This window comes from Pan troglodytes, chromosome 4, assembly GCF_028858775.2.
Source record: "Pan troglodytes isolate AG18354 chromosome 4, NHGRI_mPanTro3-v2.0_pri, whole genome shotgun sequence".
Lineage (NCBI taxonomy): Eukaryota > Metazoa > Chordata > Mammalia > Primates > Hominidae > Pan > Pan troglodytes.
In genome coordinates this window covers 135,763,396-135,783,467 of record NC_072402.2, presented here as the reverse complement: position 1 = coordinate 135,783,467, position 20,072 = coordinate 135,763,396, and the positions used below count along the sequence as shown (strand labels likewise).

The window sequence follows — 20,072 nt, the reverse complement described above, 5'->3', positions numbered from 1 at the left end:
AAACAAAAGTGAAAATCTTTTTTTTGAGATGGAGTTTCGCTCTTGTCGCCCAGGCTGGAGTGCAATGGCACAACCCTGGCTCACTGCAACCTCTGCCTCCCGGGTTCAAGCTGTTCTCCTGCCTCAGCCTCCTGTGTAGCTGGGATTACAGGCATGTGCTACCACGCCCAGCTAATTTTGTATTTCTAGTAGAGACAGAGTTTCACCATGTTGGTCAGGCTGGCCTTGAACTCCTGACCTCAGGTGATCCACCTGCTTTGGCCTCCCAAAAGTGCTGGGATTACAGGCATGAGCCACTGTGCCTGGCCAGAAATTCTGTTTTTTGAGATAGGATCTCACTCAGTTGCCCAGGCTGGAGTGCAGTGGCACAATCATGGCCCACTGAAGCCTTAACTCCCCACACTCAAGTGATCCTCTCAACTCAGCCTCCTGAGTAGCTGGAACTACAGGTGTGTGCCACCATGCCCGGCTAATTTTTGTATTTTTTGGGTAGAGACTAGGGTTTCACCATATTGCCCAGGCTGGCCTTAAGCTCCTGGGCTCAAGCGATCCACCCACCTCAGCCTCCCAAAGTGCTGGAATTACAGGCTTGAGTCACCAAGCCTGGCCAAAAGTGACATTCTTAGGAACACCTTTCAATCTGAATTATATAATAAAAGGATTATAAAATAATCATTTTGATTTTTTTTTTTTTTTGAGTCTTGCTCTGTCGCCCAGGCTGGAGTGCAGTGGCGCAATCTCGGCTCACTGCAAGCTCTGCCTCCCCGGTTCACGCCCTTCTCCTGCCTCAGCCTCCCGAGTAGCTGGGACTACAGGTGCCCGCCACCACGCCCTGCTAATTTTGTTTTTGTATTTTCAGTAGAGACGGGGTTTCACTGTGTTAGCCAGGATGGTGTTGATCTCCTGACCTCATGATGCGCCCACCTCGGCCTCCCAAAGTGCTGGCATTACAGGCGTGAGCCACCGTGCCCGGCCATCATTTTGATTTTATAAAAACCCAGACCTTAAACTTTGTTACTCATGCCTGTGATTAAAAGTTTGCCATGCCTCAGGTTTTTTTTTGTTTTGTTTTAATTATAGCACAGCAGGAGGGTGTTGGGAGGTGCCTGGAAACCCTGGCTGACTTGTCAGGCCATCAGCCTGCTGCCTTGACTGCGATACTGGATGGAATGGGGCCAAGGTCTCCATGTTTCTTGGTGTTTCTACTTTCTTTATCTTCGACCCTTGTACTGAAGGCTGGTTCTTTATCTCTAAGGACACAGATAATAGGCAGCCAAGTTTGCCTGAACAGACTTTTTTGGCAGTTTTCAACCTTGTTTTCTGGACGGGAAGAAGAGGGTGGTAAAAAGCCTACCATACTTGCCGACTGAAAGGGGCATCTACAGGGCTGAGTGTTTGGGTGAGTCACTTTCCTTTGGTCCTACCACATTTAGGCAAAATGAAGCTTTTTGGTATAGTGATATAGTGGGGAATGTGCAGGTTTTAGAGTAAAATAGACCAGGGTTTGAATTTCCTCTCTATATGGTTCTCACATTTCTCATCTGCAAAATGGGTTGTTTTAAGAAATAATTTACTTAAAAATACGTAGTGTAGGGACCAGCACAGTCAGATGCTCAATATATAGTTGCTACTTTTGTGATGAAAATGAAGACGTTGCAATCAGAAAAACAGGCAATGGAAATGGACAGAGACTTCACTGACTAAGTAATACAACTGGCCAGGAAGCATAACACTCAACCGCACTTGTGATTAGAGAAATGCAAGTTCAATAACGTGTGCCATTGTTTTTGCTCATTAGATTGGCTAAAAATATACATAAAGTCCCTTTCTGGTGAAAGTTTAAGCAAATAGTCATTCTCATATATTTTTATAACACCTCTTTGGAGGTAGGTTTGGTAACATATATTAAATTTTAACTGTGTTATTCTTTAATTCTAAACAATTTTGTTTCCAGGAATCTGTTCTACACAAATATACATGAGTATACAAACATATTGTAGCACTGTTTTTCATAGTGAAAACTAGAAATAAATTTACTAATATGGATCTATTTCTAAGGAATAATATGTGTAAAAAGGATTATACTATGATCCTATTTATGTTAAGAAAAAGATAATTGTGCGTGTACATTTTATAAATGTATGAAAAGAGGTCTGAGAGGATATATTTCAGAAGGTTTACTTTTGGGGGAAGTAGAGGAAGATTAGGGTGAAGTGAGAGTTTTGCTTTTCATTCTCCCCCCCACCCCCCGCAATATGCTACATATACTTTTCTTTATTCTTCTAAATCTTTGAATTTTCCTAATGACTATGTATTATAATTTTTGGTGCCAAAAATCAGGAACAAATATGTATTATTTTTGTATTTGTAAAAACAATTTAACAGAAGGGTGAAGATGTGAATTTAGACTATCTGTAAGGCCCTCTGTAAGTACTTGTCTAGACTCAACATCATAGTTGGGTAGAGACAGTTCTTGGGTCTGGAAGGGTGGGAAGAGCTTATATTTAAGAAGCAAAACTTTCACTTCATGGTCTGGGGCTTGGATTTTTGGACCAATAAACCCAAGTGACCCCTTCTGAAGACAGTAGACAGTATGGGAGAGGTTAACAGGTGTTTCTGTAGTCTTGTCCTATCCAAGGTCCTCTATTTTAAAAAAAGAAAGGTCTTGGGCTTCTTTGGAAGACGCAAGGCAATCTCTGAGTTGTAGTATCTCCGAGTCCAAGATGGTGGGGCTGGCATAGAATCTTCCAAGTTCTTTCTGCCTCTTTGCTTCCTTTCAGGTTGGCATGTCAGATGTTTTGTCTGTTTGTTTGTTTGTTTGTTTTGAGACGGAGTTTCATTCTTGTTGCCTAGGCTGGAGTGCAGTGGCCCAATCTCAGCTTGCTGCAACCTCCGCCTCCCGGGTTCAAGGGATTGTCTTGCCTCAGCCTCCCGAGTAGCTGGGATTACAGGCGTGCATCACCACGCCTGGCCAATTTTGTATTTTTAGTAGGGACAGGGTTTCTCCATGTTGGTCAGGCTGGTCTTGAACTCCCCATCTCAGGTGATCTGCCTGCCTCGGCCTCTCAAAGTGCTAGGATTACAGGCATGAGCCACCATGCCTGGCCCTGTTTTTATTTGTTTTGAGGCAGGGTCTCCACTCTGTCACTCAGGCTGGAGTACAGTTGAGTGATCACAGCTTACTGTAGCCTTGAACTTGTAGACTCGAGCGATCCCCTCACCTAAGCCTCCCAAGAAGCTGGGACTATGGGCACATACCACCACACCGGGCTAATGTTTAAATTTATTTTATTTTATTTTTGTAGAGAAAAGGGCTCACTTTGTTGCCCAGGTTGGTCTCTAACTCCTAGTCTCAGGCAATCCTTCCACTTCAGTCTCCCAAAGTGCTGAGATAACAGACATGAGCCACTGTGCCTGGCCAAACATGTCGGATTTTATTAGATATTCTGGATCCCTAATAATGAAATTTTTCTTTAGGTTTTGGAAGTTTTCTTGGGTTATAAGTGCCCACAAACTTTTTGTAGTTTGCACATTTAGCTCCCAGCACTGTGGACAATATCTGAGTGAGAAAACAGACAGAACTACTTATTGAAGATAGGAATGGAGGCTGACAGATGGAAAATCCTATTTTCCTTGGTAACTTACTCCAAATGAAAAGAGGTTTCATCAAGTTAAGAAATGTATCACTCTAGGCCGGGCACGGTGGCTCACGCCTGTCATCCCAGCACTTTGGGAGGAAGAGGTGGGTGGATCATCTGAGGTCAGCAGTTCAAGACCAGCCTGACCAACAGGGTGAAACCCCACCTCTACTAAAAAAAAAAAATTAGTAGGGCGTGGTAGCACACGCCTGTAGTCCCAGCTACTCAGGAGGCTGAGGCAGGAGAATCACTTGAACCCGGGAGGTGGAGGTTGTAGTGAGCCGAGATCACGCCATTGTATTCCAGCCTGGGCAACAACAGCGCAAAACTCTATCTTGAGGAAAAAACAAAAACAAAAACAAAACAAGAAATGTATCACTCTGAAGCCAGGCACAGTGACTCACGCCTGTAATCCCAGCACTTTGGGAGGCCCAGGCAGGCAGATTGCTTAAGGCCAGGAGTTCGAGACCAGCCTGGCCAACGTGGTAAAATCCTGTCTCTACTAAAAATACAAAAATTAGCTGGGCGTGGTGGCGCACGCCTGTAACTCCAGCTAGTCGGGTGGCTGAGGCACGAGAATCACTTGAACCTGGGAGGAGGAGGTTGCAGTGAGCCAAAATCTCACCACTGCACTCCAGCCTGAGCGAAGGAGTGACTTCGCCTTAAAAAAAAAAAAAAAAAAAAAAAAAAAAAAAAAAAAGAAATGTATCACTCTAATGTCCTTCAGAATTCTCTGATTTTTAGATTGTAGTCAGAAGGAGACTGACATTGAGGTAGTGGCAAAGGTCTGCATGGGGTACAATGATGCTATATTTCATCACATTGCTGAATACTTTTTAAAATATTGTGAATATATGAGAAAGAGCATGTAATGCATATATACAATTTGAAAAATAATTATGAAAAACAAACCCCATATACCTTCTACTTGGCTTGAGAATTAGAATATTACAAAAGCTCTGAAGGTCCTAGGGGTCGGCCAGCATGCTGGTACAATTTGGCCACTGCACAAAGGTGCCTTACCAAGGGGAGAGGGATTTGCCTCCTAAAAAATGGAGCTTTTTCCTTGGGTACAAAGACACCACCTGGTGCTAGGCTGAGGGTCCATAGGCTGGTTCCTACCCAGTGGATATGTCATTTTTCTAATTATCTGCTCAGAAAACAATTCTTTTTTCTAGTTCACATAGAGGCCTCTTATAGGCTAGTGTACTGTGTCCTAGGGGTGCGGGGTCACACCTATAAGTTCTGTGCCCTCCACTATAAGTATTAATTATATTGAATTTTGGATTATTATTTTTCTTTAGTGTTTTACCATGTATATATGCATCTCTAAATTATCTACCTCTCTTTCCCTGTACTCCAAAGTGCCATTTGGCGTTGTACTAGTGTTTTGTTTTGTTTTTTAATTGCTATAACAAATTACCACAAACTTAGTGGCTCAAACACACAGATTTGTATGTGTGGGGCAGTGGGTATATGGGAAATCGTACTTTCTGCTTTATTTTTCTGTAAACCTAAAACTGCTCTAGAGTTTTGTTTTTTGTTTTTTTGGATTTCTTTCTTTCTTTTTTCTTTCTTTCTATTTTAAAAGGCATTAGGTACTAGCATTAGGGGAAACTTGGAACTCTCTGTACTATCTTTTGCAACTTTTCTGTAAACCTAAAGTTATTCTAAAATAAAAAGGTTATTTAAAATTTTTTAAAAACACAATACAAATGTATTATTTTATAGTTCTGTAGGTCAGAAGTCTGACGTGGGTCTCACTGGGCTAAAATCAGGCCCCTAGAGGAATATCTAGGGGTCTATAGGAAAGAATCTGTTTGCTTGCCTTTCCTAGCTTCTAGAGGTGGTCCACATTCCCTGGTTCATGGCCTCCATTCACTTTCAAAGCCAGCAATGGCAGATTGAGTTATTCTCATACCCAGTCACTCCAGTGTCTTCTGCCTTCCTCTTCCATTTATAAAGGCCTGTGTGATTACATTGGGCCCACCCAGATAATCCGGGATAATTTCCCCATCTCTGGGTCAGTTGAGCAACTTTAATTCTGCCTATAACCTTTATTCCCATTTGTTATGTGCCGTAACATATTCACAGGTTCTAGGGAATAGAATGTGGACATCTTCATTTATTTTTTTTTGAGATGGAGTCTTGCTCTGTCACCAGGCTGGAGTGCAGTGGTGTGATCTCGGCTCACTGCAACCTCTGCCTCCCGGGTTCAAGCAATTCTCCTGCCTCAGCCTCCTGAGTAGCTGGGACTACAGGCGTGTGCTACCACGCCCTACTAATTTTTTTTTTTTTTTAGTAGAGGTGGGGTTTCACCCTGTTAGTCAGGATTGTCTTGATCTCCTGACCTCATGATCCACCCGCCTCGGCCTCCCAGAGTGCTGGGATTACAGGTATGAGCCACCGAGCCCGGTCTGAATGTGGACATCTTTGGGACATCATTATTCTGCCTACACTAGCCATCTTTATGTAGTACTTTGCCACATGCTTGTTCTGCCCCCCAACTAAAAATGATTGTTCTTTTGTTTCTTCTCTACAGATAGCTCACTCCATATCTGTCAAGTTTGAGTTGCTTTCTGAGCAAGTGAAAAGAAGCGGCTGGGCACGGTGGCTCACGCCTGTAATCCCAGCCCTTTGGGAGGCCAAGACAGGTGGATCATGAGGTCAGGAGTTCAAGACCAGCCTGGCCAAGATGGTGAAACCCCGTCTCTACTAAAAATACAAAAATTAGCTGGGCGTGGTGGTGGGTGCCTGTAATCCCAGCTACTCGGGAGGCTGAGGCAGAGAATTCCTTGAACCCGGGAGGCAGAGATTGCAGTGAGCTGAGATTGTGCCACTGTACTCCAGCCTGGGTGACAGAGTGGGACTCTATTTCAAAAAAAAAGAAAAGAAGAAATACCCTTATTCTGATATAGTAATAATGTCTCATAATAGTATTAAACTACTGAATTAAATGTATTTTCTGGACATTAATTCAGCATTTATCAATAGCTCCAAATTGAGTTTCAGGAGCAAACTAAGGCCAGAGACTACCACTTACACTTCCTGTTGTTTCCAACTTTTAAAATTCCAAAATGAAAACGTATACAAGAAAGACAGAAAACAGAAATGCACAAAAAGAAAAATTCTAAAGGAAACACCTGTGTAGCCACCATCCAATTAGGGAAAGAGAAAACAGACAATGCCCCTTCCTCAAAGCTCGCCTTGTGGCTCTTGTCTGTCACATACCACCTCTCTCTTCTTAGAGATAAACCACCATCCTGACTTTTATAGTAATCAGTTGCTTGGCAGTTACTACTCTGTGTTAGTACATTTTCACGCTGCTGATAAAGACATACCAGAGACTGGGCAATTTACAAAAGAAACAGGTTTATTGGACTTAACAGTTCCACATGCCTGGGGAGGCCTCACAATCATGGTTGAAGGAAGGAGGAGCAAGTCACATCTTATGTGGATGGCAGCAAGCAAAGAGAGAGCTTGTGCAGGGAAACCCTACCTTATAAAAACCACCAGATCGTGTGAGCCTTATTCACTATCACGAGAACAGCATGGGAAAGACTTGCCCCCGTGATTCAATTACTTCCCACTGCATCCCTCCCACAACATGCGAGAATTCAAGATGAGATTTGGGTGGGGACACAGCCAAACCACATCATACTCTTTGTAATTTTTTTTTTTTTTTGAGATGGAATTTCACTCTTGTTGCCCAAGTGGGAGTGCAGTGGTGCCATCTTGGCTCACTGCAACCTCTGCCTCCTGGGTTCAAGTGATTCTCCTGCCTCAGCCTCCAGAGTAGCTGGGATTACAGGCACCCACCACCACGCCTGGCTAATTTTTGTATTTTTAGTACCTCCACCTGCCTCAGCCTCCCAAAGTGCTGGGATTACAGGTGTGAGCCACTGTGTCTGGCCACTGTTTGTAATTTTACCACCTGTGTACGTACCTCTGACTAGTTTTGTCTGATTTTGAACTTTATAAAAGAGCCATTCTGTAGGTTTCTTTTGTATTTTATTTACCTTCTTTATTGCTATGATTCAACAATGCGGTTACCTGTAGGTCTAAGTTTATTCATCCTTTTTTTCTTTTTTTGTTTTTGAGATGGGGTCTGGCTCTGTTGCCCAGGCTGAAGTGCAATGGTACAGTCTTGGCTCACTGCAGCCTCTGCCTCCCAGGCTCAAACCATCCTCCCACTCAGCCTCCTGAGTAGCTGCGATTACAGGTGTGTGCCACTGTGCTTGGCTAATTTTTGTATTTTTTGTAGAGATAGGGTTTTGCCATGTTACCCAGGCTTGTCTCGAACTCCTGAGCTCAAGTGATCTGCCTGCCTCAGCCTCCCGAAGGGCTAGGATTACAGGTATGAGCCACCATGTCTGGCCTCATTCTTTTCTCATTGTTGTATGTATTTCCTTGTATGGTCTATCCTTCTGTGGGTGGAGTGTTTTGTTTCCATTTTTGGACTATTAGAATTAATGCAGATGTGAACATTTTTATACCTATCTTCTGCTACCTTTGTGCACACAGATCTCCAGAGTATATACTCAGGAGTGGAATTGTTTAGTTCTAGAGATATTATGTTTTCAATTTTAGAATTTACACTGCTACTAGCAGTGAAAGAGATTCTGCTCTTCCACATCACTTGATACTATCAGACTTACTAATTTTGGCCATGCTGGCGAGTTTATTATGGTGGATGTAAAGTTGTATTTTTTAGTTTGCGTTTCCCTGATTACTAATGTGGTTGAGTATTTTTCATACATGTGTTGGCCATTTGGATTTCCTTTTATGATGCAATCCCTATAAAAAGTTTATTTTTGTAATTTCATATTAGATTGTCCTTTTAAAAAATTTAAAATTTATTTCCATAAGTTCTCTATATCATGTAGATAGTAGTCCTTTTTGGGTTGAATGTTTTGTAGCTAACTTTTCCAGTCTTTTGGCTTGAACTTTCACTTTTTTAATGGTGTCAAATGTAAAATAGCTGAATTTATCAATCCTTACTTTACCGTGAAAAGGTTGTGTTTTATTTAAGAATCATGAAGACATTGTCTTATATTATCTGTTTTTTTTTTTTTTTGAGATGGAGTCTTGCTCTGTCGCCCAGGCTGGAGTGCAATGGTGTGATCTCGGGTCACTGCAACCTCCGCCCCCTGGGTTCAAGTGATTCTCCTGCCTCAGCCTCCTGAGTAGCTGGAATTACAGGCGTGTGCCACCATGCCTGGCTAATTTTTGTATTTTTATTAGAGACTGGGTTTCACCACATTGGTCAGGCTGGTCTCGAACTCCTGACCTCAGGTGATCCGCCCACCTTGGCCTCCCAAAGTGCTGGGAATAGAGGCATGAGCCACAGCGCCCGGCCTATTATCTTTTTTTAAAAGCTTACTTTAAAGTATCTTTTTTAGGCTGGTGCAGTGGCTCATGCTTGTAATCCTAGCACTTTGGGAGGCTGAAGTGGGAGGATTGCTTGAGGCCAGGAGTTCAAGACCAGCCTGGGCAACATAGCAAGACTTTGTCTCTACCAAAAAAAAAAAAAAATACATAAAAAAAGCTAGGTGTGACAGCATGTGCCTATAGTTCCAGCTACATAGGAGGTTGAGGTGGGAGGATCACCTGAGCCCAGGAGTTCTGGGCTACCATGAGCTATAATGGAGCCACTGTACTCCAGCCTGGGAGATGGAGTGAGACACTTTCTCTAATAAAAATACCAAAATACCCCCCTTTTTATTGTGCAATATTCATATAGAAAATGTCCTGGCTGGGTATGGTGGCTCATACCTGGTAATCCCAGCACTTTGGGAAGGTGAGGCAAAAGGATTGCTTGAGCCCAGGAGTTTGAGACCAGCCTGGGCAACAGAGAGAGATCCCATTTCTGTTAAAAAAAGAAAAAAAAGAGGCCAGGTGCAGTGGCTGACGCCTGTAATTCCAGCACTTTGGGAGGCCGAGGCAGGCGGATCATGAGGTCAGGAGTTTGAGACCAGTCTGACCAACATGGTGAAACCCTGTCTCTACTAAAATACAAAAAATCAGCCGGGCGTGGTGGCGTGCGCCTGTAGTCCCAGCTACTTGGGAGGCTGAGGCAGGGGAATTGCTTGAACCTGAGAGGTGGAGGTTGCAGTGAGCCGAGATCGCACCACTGCACTTCGGCCTGGCGACAGAGCAAGACTCTGTCTCAAAAAAAAAAAAAAGAAAGAAAGAAAAAAAAGAATAATGCCCGAACAAGGTAAACACAGGTCAATAATTTATTCTTATTTATTATTTATTTTTTGAGACAGGGTCTCTCTCTGTCATCCAGGGTGGAGTGCAGTGGCACAATCATGGATCACTGCAGCTTTGACCTGGCCTCAAGCAATCCTCCCACCTCAGCCTCCTGAGTAGCTGGGACTACAAGTGTGTTACCATGCCTGGCTAATTTTTAATATTATTTTTTATAGAGACAGGGTCTCACTATGGTGCCCAGGCTGGTCTCCAATTCCTGGCCTCAAGTGATTCTTGCTGGCCTGGTCAATTTCTTTTTTTGTTGTTGTTCTTTTTTATTTGAGATGGAGTCTGGCTCTGTTGCCCAGGCTGGGATGAAGTGGCACGATCTTGGCTCACTGTAACCTCCACTTCCTGGGTTCGAGTGATTCTTCTGCCTCAGCCTCCCGAGTAGCTGGGACTACGGGCATGCACCACCACACCCGGCTACTTTTTGTATTTTTAGTAGAAACAAGGTTTCACCATGTTAGCCAGGCTGGTCTTGAACTCCTGGCTTCAGGTGGTCCACCCTCCTCAGCCTCCCAAAGTGCTGGGATTATAGGCATGACCCACCGCGCCTGGCCCCTGGTCAATTTAATACAAAGCAAACACCCATGTAACCACCACAGCTCATATCAAGAATAAGAGCATTCTTATTTTTGTGTCTCCACAAACTCTTGCCCCTCGTTCCCAGAAGAACCAGAACCAGTATCATGATGTCTATGGTAGTCACTTCCTGGCTTTTTTTTTTCTTTTAAGTTTTTCCCCTAATTTGTATCCCTAAACATGATGATTTAGTTTTGCTTTTTTTGGGAAACACTGTTATATTTAATTTCAATTAAAGAAAAAACTTAAAAACTTAAGGAGCTAGTTTTTATTTTTAAACTTTTTGAAATATAAAATACATATGGAGAAGTATACAGATCATGAGTACAGCTCACTGAATTGTCCCTAGGTGAACATATACATGCAACTTCCCCCTAGGTTAAGAAATGGAATATCTTCTCATGACCCCTCCTTATTATTGATTTCTTCCTTCCTCAAAAAGACTTCCCTCCTTAACCACAATTCTGACTTCTAAAATGATAGTTTAGTTTTCCCTGCTTTTGAACTGTTTTTAACGGATTCATACAGTATTTGTTTGTGTCTGGCTTCTTTCATTTATTTTTGTGATTCATCACATTGTTGTTTGTAGCTGTAGTTTGTTCATTTTCATTGTTTACATGGTGTGAAGATACCATACTGTATTAATCATTCATCATTCTATCATTGCTATCTACCTGAGCTTGAGTTTCCATTTTTTTCACCAATATAAAAAATGCAGCTATGAACTTCAGGGTCTTCCCCTGTTGTGCAGGCTGGAGTGCAGTGGTGCAGTCATAGCTCACTGTAACCTTGAACTTCCGGGCTCAAAAAATCCTCCTGCCTCAGCCTCCTGACTAGCTGGGATTACAGGTGCAAACCACTGTGCCTGGCTATTAATGTTTTTTTTTTTTTTTTGAGACAGGGTCTTGGTCTGCTGCCCAGGCTGGAGTGCGGTGGTGCTTACTGCAGGCTTGAATTCCCAGGTTCAGGTGATTCTCCTGTCTCAGTACCACCCCCCACCCCCCATTTTTTTTTTTTGAGATGGGGTCTTGCTATGTTGCCCAGGCTGGTTTCAAACTCCTGGCCTTAAGCAATCCTCCTGCCTTGGCCTCCCAAAGTGCTGGGATTATGGGTGTGAACCACCATGCCCAGCTCTTTGACTTTTAATTAGGAATTAATATATTTACACTGATTGTAATTACTCATATTTGAATTTATTTCTGCTATCTAATGTTTTACTATTTGTCCTCCTTAAACATTTTTTATCCATTTTTAAAATTAAGATCTTCCTATTTTATTTTATCCCCCTAATAAACTGGAAGTTATATATACTGTTTAATTTCTTGTACTGATTATGTAGAAATGTTAACATGTATATTTAACTCAACAAATTATAGACTTATTTAGCCTCCTCTTAAACAATACAAAGCCTTCTAATACTTTAATTTACCCTCTCACAATAGTATATGTAAAATTATTGAACAATAGTAGAATTTAGATATTGTTGCCATTATTTTGGATAGTGTTTAGATTTACAGCAAACATGCAAACAATTTTCTTTGTTCACCATTACTTCTCGCATTTTGGATCTTCCTTCTGGAAGATGGTAATTTTCTCTTAACATTTTGAAGATACGCTGCAGTATCATTTGGCTTCTATTGTTACTATTGAAAGGTCAGCTGTCAGCCAAATTATCTTTTCTTTGAAGATTAGTGTCTTTTCTTTTTTTTTTTTTTTTGAGATGGAGTCTTGCTCTGTTGCCTAGGCTGGAGTGCAGTGGCGCAATATCAGCTCACTGCAACCTCTGCCTCCCAGGTTCAAGTGATTCTCCTGCCTTAGCCTCTCGAGTAGCTGGGATTACAGGCGTGTGCCACCACACCCAGCTAATTTTTGTAATTTTAGTAGAGGCAGGGTTTTGCCATGTTGGTCAGGCTGGTCTCGAACTCCTGACCTCAGGCAATCTGCTCATGCTGGCCTCCCAGAGTGCTGGGATTACAGGCGTGAGCCACTGTGCCCGGCCTAATGTCTTTTCTTGCTGCCTAATTTTAAGATCCCCTTTCTCTCTGGGTACTAAATTTTATGTGTGCATTTTATACTTTTCAGCATGGCAAGTTTTGGTCTTCCAGAATTTAGGATATTTACCTTCAATTCTGGAAAATGTTCAGCCACTATTTCTTTGAATATTGTCTTCCCTCCATTCTATTATCTCCTTCTTTTTTGTTTGTTTTGTTTTTGAGACGGTGTCTCCGTCGCCCAGGCTGGAGTGCAGTGGCACGATCTCAGCTCACGGTAATCTCCGCCTCCCAGATTCAAGCAATTCTCCTGCCTCAGCCTCCTGAGTAGCTGGGATCACAGGCATGCACCACCATGCCGAGCTAATTTTTAAAAATATTTTTAGTAGAGACAGCGTTTCACCATATTGGCCAGGCTGGTCTGGAATTCCTGACCTTGTGATCGGCCCGCCTTGGCCTCCCAAAGTGCTGGGATTACAGGCTTGAGCCACTGTGCCCAGCCTTTTTTTTTTTTTTTTTGAGACAGAGTCTTGCTCTGTCGCCAGGCTGAAGTGCAGTGGTGCAATCTCGGCTCACTGCAACCTCTGCCTCCTGGGTTCAAACGATTCTCCTGCCTCAGCCTCCCCAGTAGCTGGGATTACAGGCATGCGCCACTACGCCTAGCTAACTTTGTATTTTTAGTAGAGATGGGGTTTCACTATGTTGGTCAGGCTGGTCTTGAACTCCTGACCTTGTGATCCACCTGCCTCGGCCTCCCAAAGTGCTGGGATTACAGGCTTGAACCACCATGCCCGGCCAGGTTGGTTTCTTTCTATGAAGGCCTAAAATAGGGATGTACACCTTCATGTTTTGGAGCTTCTCTGCTGATGAGCTTGGGGATTCAGAAAACATTAAATGCTTCTGTAAATTGTTATATACTCTACTGGAAAAGAGTAGTTAGGTGTAAATGTTTGGCAAAAAATACAGCTGTAGTTAAACTGCAATCTGCAAACATTGGCGTTGTCAGTTTGCCACAGAAAATGTGGTCTGAATGGAAGGTGCCTGAAGGCTAGGCATGGTGGCTCATGCCTGTAATCCCAGCACTTTGGGAGGCCGAGGTGGGAGGATCTCTTGAGCCCAGGAGTTAGAGGCCACCCTGGGCAATGTAGTGATAATACATCTCTAAGAAAAAAAAAAAAAAAAAGCTGGGCATGGTGGCACATGCCTGTAGTCCCAGCTACTTGGGAGGCTGAGGTGGGAGGATTGCTTGAGCCTGGGATACTGAGGCTGCAGTGAGCTATAATTGGGCCACTGGACCCAGACCCTGACTCAAAGGGGAAAAAAAAGGTGCTGAGAAGCAACTTGGCTGGTCAAATGATAGGAAGGCTCAAAAGCCTAGAGCCTCTAAGGAACAGGTAGGGTATGCAAAATGGTGAGACCCTCCTGCCTAGATTTCTGGTTAAAAAGGCAGCAGAAAGTTCATGATTTTGTGAAGGTCATAATCTCACTGAATCTCAGAGCAGTTTTTTCTTTCCCCTATATGGATACAGGCAGAGGGAAGAAGAGAAAGGGATATTTATTCTTTGTTATTTATTTATTTTCAACAATAAAAGTTCTGATTGTGGAAAAAATATCTAGCTGATTATAGGAATTTAATAAAGAAACCAAAACAAATTAGTCTTATAGCTGATGATAGTATTGGCCTACATTATTGTCATACACTGAATTCTGAGTTATCAGGCCAAATATGTGGACTTGGCAAAGATGAGACTTACTGTTAATTGTTCCAGCTCTCCAAACTGGATGTGACTGGCACCAGTGGCTATATGAGTGAATATAGAAGCTGAAATCCACATTATGTTAACTTTGGTTCTATTCCACCAAAATATTTTATTCCAGAGATATGTAAGATGAAGCTTTTCCAGGGCAGAGATCATGATCATATCGCCTAGCACAGTGCCTGACCCATAATATCTGCCCAAGAAATATGTGTTGAATAAATAAATGGCACAAAGGTTATTCTGGGTTGCTAAGATCAGAACAGTATTTGCCATTATTTTGGAGGCTGGCGTGGGATCTGTACACCCTGGAACAGTTTCTTCTCTTTGCAGCTAGTGATATTTTTCTGTTTATGAAAAACACACATTCTTGCACACTGGCACAATGGTCCTGGGCAAAGTGGCACAGAAAGATTTCCACTCCATTTCTTGGAAGAGCCAGCAATACATCTCTCTAATGGTGAGTTGCTTCTCTTTTACCAGAGGATTTAAATTTGATGTGTTTTTAGTTCTTCCTTTCTTCCCAGTAGAGGAGACTACCTCAAGGAGAAAATTCATTAGCTGAGTTTGACTGAATTTGATAGCATTTTACTGCTCTGTGAGAATCAAGAGTAGTCACAATCTCATCTCCATATGCACTTGTTTTTCCCTGCACACAAGACTGCATGTAATGATGGCTTCCTATCTGTATTTACAGTCATGTCTTGTTCTACAAATTGGCAGTGTAAATATGCTTCTAATTGGGGAAGAGATGTGCTTGTATTTACTGTAACTTACAAGGCTCAGAAGATCTTAAAACCAGCACCGAGAGTTTGGGGGAATTCTTAGTGGTTCTTGGTTTTCATTTACAAATAGATAGACAAAGATTTGGCAATTTCTGTCAAGAAAGGTGTTCACACTGGGCCTCATTCCTGGCAATAAAAATCCAGATATGAAAGCAAGACATTTTCAGGTTGTTCTCTAGGCCTCTGAATGCAGTATAGGAGAGGGAACTGAAAAAATTGTATATGGCTAATAAAGCACTTTTATGCATACCAATTCATTTAAGTCTGTTTCCCTATTTGACTAATGGGGAATCTAAGGTACAACTAAGTTAAGTAACTTGACCAGAGTCAAAAGGCTAGTAACAGGGCTAGAACTGGAACTTGGAATGTTTGTTTTATCTATTTTACTTTTAAGTGATAGAATTGGTGGGGATAGAATATATCTTTTTGGCTTTTCTGGCTAGGGTGGCTCGTTTCTTATTAACATCGTATTAAGAAAGACAAGGCAGCCTTGACTGAACTCAAGTTAATCTATATCCCAGTACTCAAACAGCCTTGCTCAGGGAGATCAGTAACGGTAAGGAAAACACCTGATTAAAAGTTTCCTTACTGATGGTGCAAGGGAAGGGCTCAACATCCTGCTACATCTGGAAGAGATGAATTCAGTCAAACTCATGTAAAGGATGGAAGAACCCATTTGCATTCTCTGTGAATAATGAGGGCATTATTAGCCATCTGTAAAGTAACTGCAGAGACAGCTACTTCCCGACTTCAAGTCTCATTCCAGTGACACTGGTGACCTTGGGGAGGCAGATATGCTGAGGTCCTCCCTGGCATCTAGAATGCACTCCAGGTTGTAGCAAAGATATATTCCTTCCACAGTGATGTGACTCATGACCTTACTTCTGAGAGGCATAATGCCTCTGTTCAGATAAGCTGGATAGAATGCTTGTTTTCCAGGCTTAAAAGTCATCTTGCAAATAAATAACAATTTTATCTCAAGTACTAATTTTCCTGGCATGGCCTCATCTCCAGAGGGAGTCTTGGAAACACAAAGGATTGGTCTATACCAGTCACTTCTCATCCTGGCCAAATAGCTATTGCAAATGCTATTTTTGACTCTATTGATATATTGAAATGTGACGTTTCCATCTACAGGTAAAGAATTTGTAGGAAAAAAGAAGAAAAAGTGATGTAATTTTGAAGTATTCTTTTAGTGAGGTATTCTCTCATCTCTGTAACAAACAGAATTGCTGTTCTTTGCTGTAGGGGCTGTCCTGTGCCGTAAAGGATGTTTACCAGCATCCTTGACCTTCTCCCACCAGCCAATAGCACCTCTCCAGTGGTGACAATCAAAAATGTCTGTATTCAGCAGATCCTGAATTCAGAAGGAAAAAAAAAGTTTAAAAAAAACCCAAAAATGTCTGCACACATGGTCCCCCAAAATTGTCGCAGTTGAGAACCACTGTTTTAACTGAAGCAACAAGATTATTACAAAAGAAACCATCTTCTTCCCTCCATCCACCAAAAAACTAAAGTAATTTCTGAGATAGACCCCCTCTAGAAATTTCAGAGGATTTAGACAAAGCAGGTAGATTAAATACTCAGTTATTTAGTTATAAAAGGCCAAACCAGAATTATTGAGGACAATGTCTTTGGAGACTGTTGCTGGTGAGCTGTGATTCTTACCACAGGTGCCTGCCTGCCTTTTACTTCAAGTCGAGGGAGTGGGCCTTCAATGGAACTCCTCAGAGCACTTGACTTGTACCTCCTGCAGTCTGAGGGGCACCGTGGGCCTGTGTCTGACTCCCACAGGCTGGCGGCTGTTTTGGCAGCAGAGTAGAGGAATGTTGAATCTGCACTGGGATTAGCCTGTACTCCCAAGTTTGTTCGGGCAAGAGGTGCCTGAGAGCTTCCTGTGGACCAGGTGTGGGCCATACAGAGCTGTCACTAGGCTAACACAGCAGCACCATGAGAAAAAAGCTCTCCTTCGTCCAGACGCTTTGCTTCCATCTATTGGGAAGTAGTCGTTGTAATTTAGTTTGGACAAAACACTTTACTGCCACCTGCTGGAAAAACATTAAAATAAATAACATACAGAACTACAGTGAGAATGATGTGAATGGCACCCCCTAGGGTACGGAGTGCACAACCTTGTCCCACAATAAAGGGTCACTTGCAAATGGACGAGTGTGAGAGTCATCTCAGATCCTATCTGACAGGGCCTTTACAGAGATGCCCAGGTTTCAACAGACAAGTAGTTGGAGGTGCGTGGAAAGAAGTAAATAACTGCCAAAATAGCTTTACACTTAGACCAATAGAATTATGGGGGAGAAACCACCAGAGAAGGGGGATGGTGGTAGTCTCTGAGGTATCCATGAAAAAAAAAGTCAGCTTTAAGCATCTACCATGCCCAGGGAATGTCAAACCATCATACAAAGTTAACAACTTTCCTGCTCCTTTTTCTCCCTGCCTTCCCCAGATTTGGTTATGATTAGTTAAGCCGGGAGGAGAAAGACTAGGCAGGTTAAAGATGACTATGGTCCCCTCTTTAGGGCAAGCAATGAGACAACTGTTCCCAGCTGAAAAAGAGGAAAACATTTCACTCTTTGTGACTCAATGACAACAGGATTCTATTCCTAAGGAGACCACAGAACCCCTAAAAACTCATGGAACCTGCCTGAGTTTTCAATTAGGTACATGACAGATCTACTCCCACTGCACAAATTGAAAGGCATGGCAAAAGATACAAAATAAAACTGTTTGTTTTGAATTATAGCCCATGTGGCCCCTATGTTGAACATACTGTTTTTATATTATCAAGTAGGATCTAGAGAATATCTCTTCCAAGAATATGTTCTGCAGTTTTTGAGGGGAAAATGGTCATTGATCAATTCATTTGTTTTTTGAGATCCCATACTTTGTGGGTAGGGTATAAAAACGCAAGGGAGGCCGGGCACGGTGGCTCACGCCTGTAATCACAGCACTTTGGGAGGCTGAGGTGGGAGGATCACTTGAGGCCAGGAGTTCAAGAGAGGCCTGGGCAACATAGGGAAACCCATCTCTAAAAAAATTTTAAAATTAGCCAGGCATGGTGACATGTCCCTGTAGTCCCAGCTACTCAGGAGACTAGGGTAGGAATGCTGCTGGAGGCCAGGAAGTTGAGACTGTATTGAGCCATAATCCAGACACTGGACCCCAGCCTGAGTGACAGAGCAAGACCTTGTCTCACCAAAAAAAAAAAAAAAAGGCAAGGGAATCCTTCCCTCTGGGAGCTTACATCTTAGGTTTCATATTCAGAGCAAAGTATTTATAACAGTCAGTTATGTCAACAAGAGCCTGTGTTGCATATGTGGGGCAGGCCGAGGAGGTTTTTAACTCTCTTCGGATTTACTCTCAAGACTTTTACGCACTTATGATAAAGCTTTTGAAGCAATCATATTGCTCCTGTTCTCCAAGCATGGAATCACAGGTAAAGCTTTCATTTAAGATATTTAAAGAGAGATACAAGGCTAAATGCACAGACTGCATCTTCACTGGGCTGCTCTGAAATCAGGCTCTGTTGATCCTGTTTGGCAGATTTGGAAACTTTTATTTCACTTCGCTCAAGTTTAAATAGGCTCTGAGAAATTAATTCGGATAAAACAATTCAACCCAGTGAACAGTGTCCGATTTGTAAACCATGATATGAATTTATTGACAAAAACTGTACAGCTAGTATAACTAGTCCTAGTTATATGCCTTGGACAATCGCTTCTTATTGGGTATGTAGATTTATTTGAGAGACTCCCTGAATGATGGAAAGGCTACTAGCTGAGTTTGGAATCAGAGTATGGGCCTTTGTATGCTCTTAATGGAGACCCAGAATTTAGGTTTGCTAGGATATAAACTCCACGAAGGCAGGGATTTACTGACGTATCTTAAGAGACTAGAACATAGTAAGCATTCACTAAGTATCTGTTGAATGAGTGAGTGAATCTGAATTAAGATTTAACTGCCCTGAGAGTAAGTGTTGGTTCTGGTCATTAGAATCAGTTGCCTCGTTCCTGGACAGAGTTCCTGGGAGCCTCATAGAACATTCTTATTCAGATTCTTCTGGTTTTAGACTCTTTGTGGACCCCACCCTTCGGTTATGACAGCATTAACTGGGTATGTGACACTTAGGTTACACATGGTTTACTCTCTCTGATGAAATGTGGGAGACACTGTGGCCTCTGTAGCCCATTTACAGATCATTTCATAGGGTAACTTTATTTTTTTCAAATCTTGTCCCAAGTTCTATGAGGGTTCTTGTTTCACATTTTCCAAGTTACTAACTTCCAGCTCAGGTAGGTAAGGGACAACTGAATTGTGGTGGCTGCTATTTTTTGTGCAGGTGTTGATCTACCGGCTGTCAAGGAGTCCAAATGGAAGATCTTAAAGCCCTTAACAGACTATAACAAAGAAGAGATTGGCTGAATATTCATACCCTTGTGAGCTCAAGGGAGTTGTAGGGATGGTCTGGGTAGCCATGCAAGTTCAGAGAGCTCATTCTTTCTGCCTCCTTTCAGCTCTGCCTCCGCAGCTGGCTGATTTTAGTATACGAAGCTCCCTGTGAGCCCGCAGCCTATCGACTTCCACAGTCCCAGACTAAGGCACCGAAGCCCTACTGTTCTCTCTGGAGTCTAGGTCAGGTCCTGAGGTGAAGGGGTAGGGTGGGGGCGGGCAGGACGCAGGTGCAGCCCCGTGGTCCCGGATCTAACTCACATCTCTGGGAATGGGAACCGGAGTCACCGCTTAGGTCTCCCCCAGCGGTTTTCGGTTCAGGTCTCTGTGCTCCTCACCTGGATATGGGCGCCCTGGGGGCCTGGCTTCCTCCGCAGAGACCAGAAGCGATCTCTGTGTTCCGGATTTTCCCTTTAACTTTCCTCTCCCCAGTGTCCTCTCTGTTTCCCAACCTCCCCATACCGAGGACCCCACAACCCGCCCCGGGATGGCGCCTGGCTGCTCGCACCCTAACTCAGGACCCTAATTGGTGGGAGAGGAACCGCGGTCCTCAAGCTTGCAGGACACAGGGCCGCTGCCCAGAATGCTGTGGGGGTG

General features: G+C 42.9%; 1 protein-coding gene and 1 long non-coding RNA gene across 14 annotated transcripts in view; one reads left to right on the top strand and one right to left on the bottom strand.

Moving 5' to 3' along the window:
* Window positions 1-1,156: 1,156 nt before the first annotated feature.
* FAM13B (family with sequence similarity 13 member B) overlaps window positions 1,157-20,072 on the top strand; it is a 113,825-nt gene continuing 94,909 nt past the window's right edge. For 3 of the 13 annotated variants that reach the window (XM_063810686.1, XM_063810684.1, XM_016954563.4), the window contains exon 1: window positions 1,196-1,399. The gene's annotated coding sequence lies outside the window, so the exon portion shown is untranslated. Of the gene's footprint in view, window positions 1,400-14,557; window positions 14,687-19,124; window positions 19,319-20,072 lie in introns of those variants that run through there. The other 10 variants (XM_054685163.2, XM_016954560.4, XM_054685162.2 and 7 more) reach the window with 8 other exon arrangements.
* Window positions 14,024-19,927, bottom strand: LOC107974962 (uncharacterized). The gene is made up of 3 exons (XR_010157013.1): window positions 19,814-19,927; window positions 16,680-17,059; window positions 14,024-16,368 (listed from the first exon to the last, which is right to left on the bottom strand). It is a non-coding gene; the product is annotated as an uncharacterized LOC107974962 (long non-coding RNA).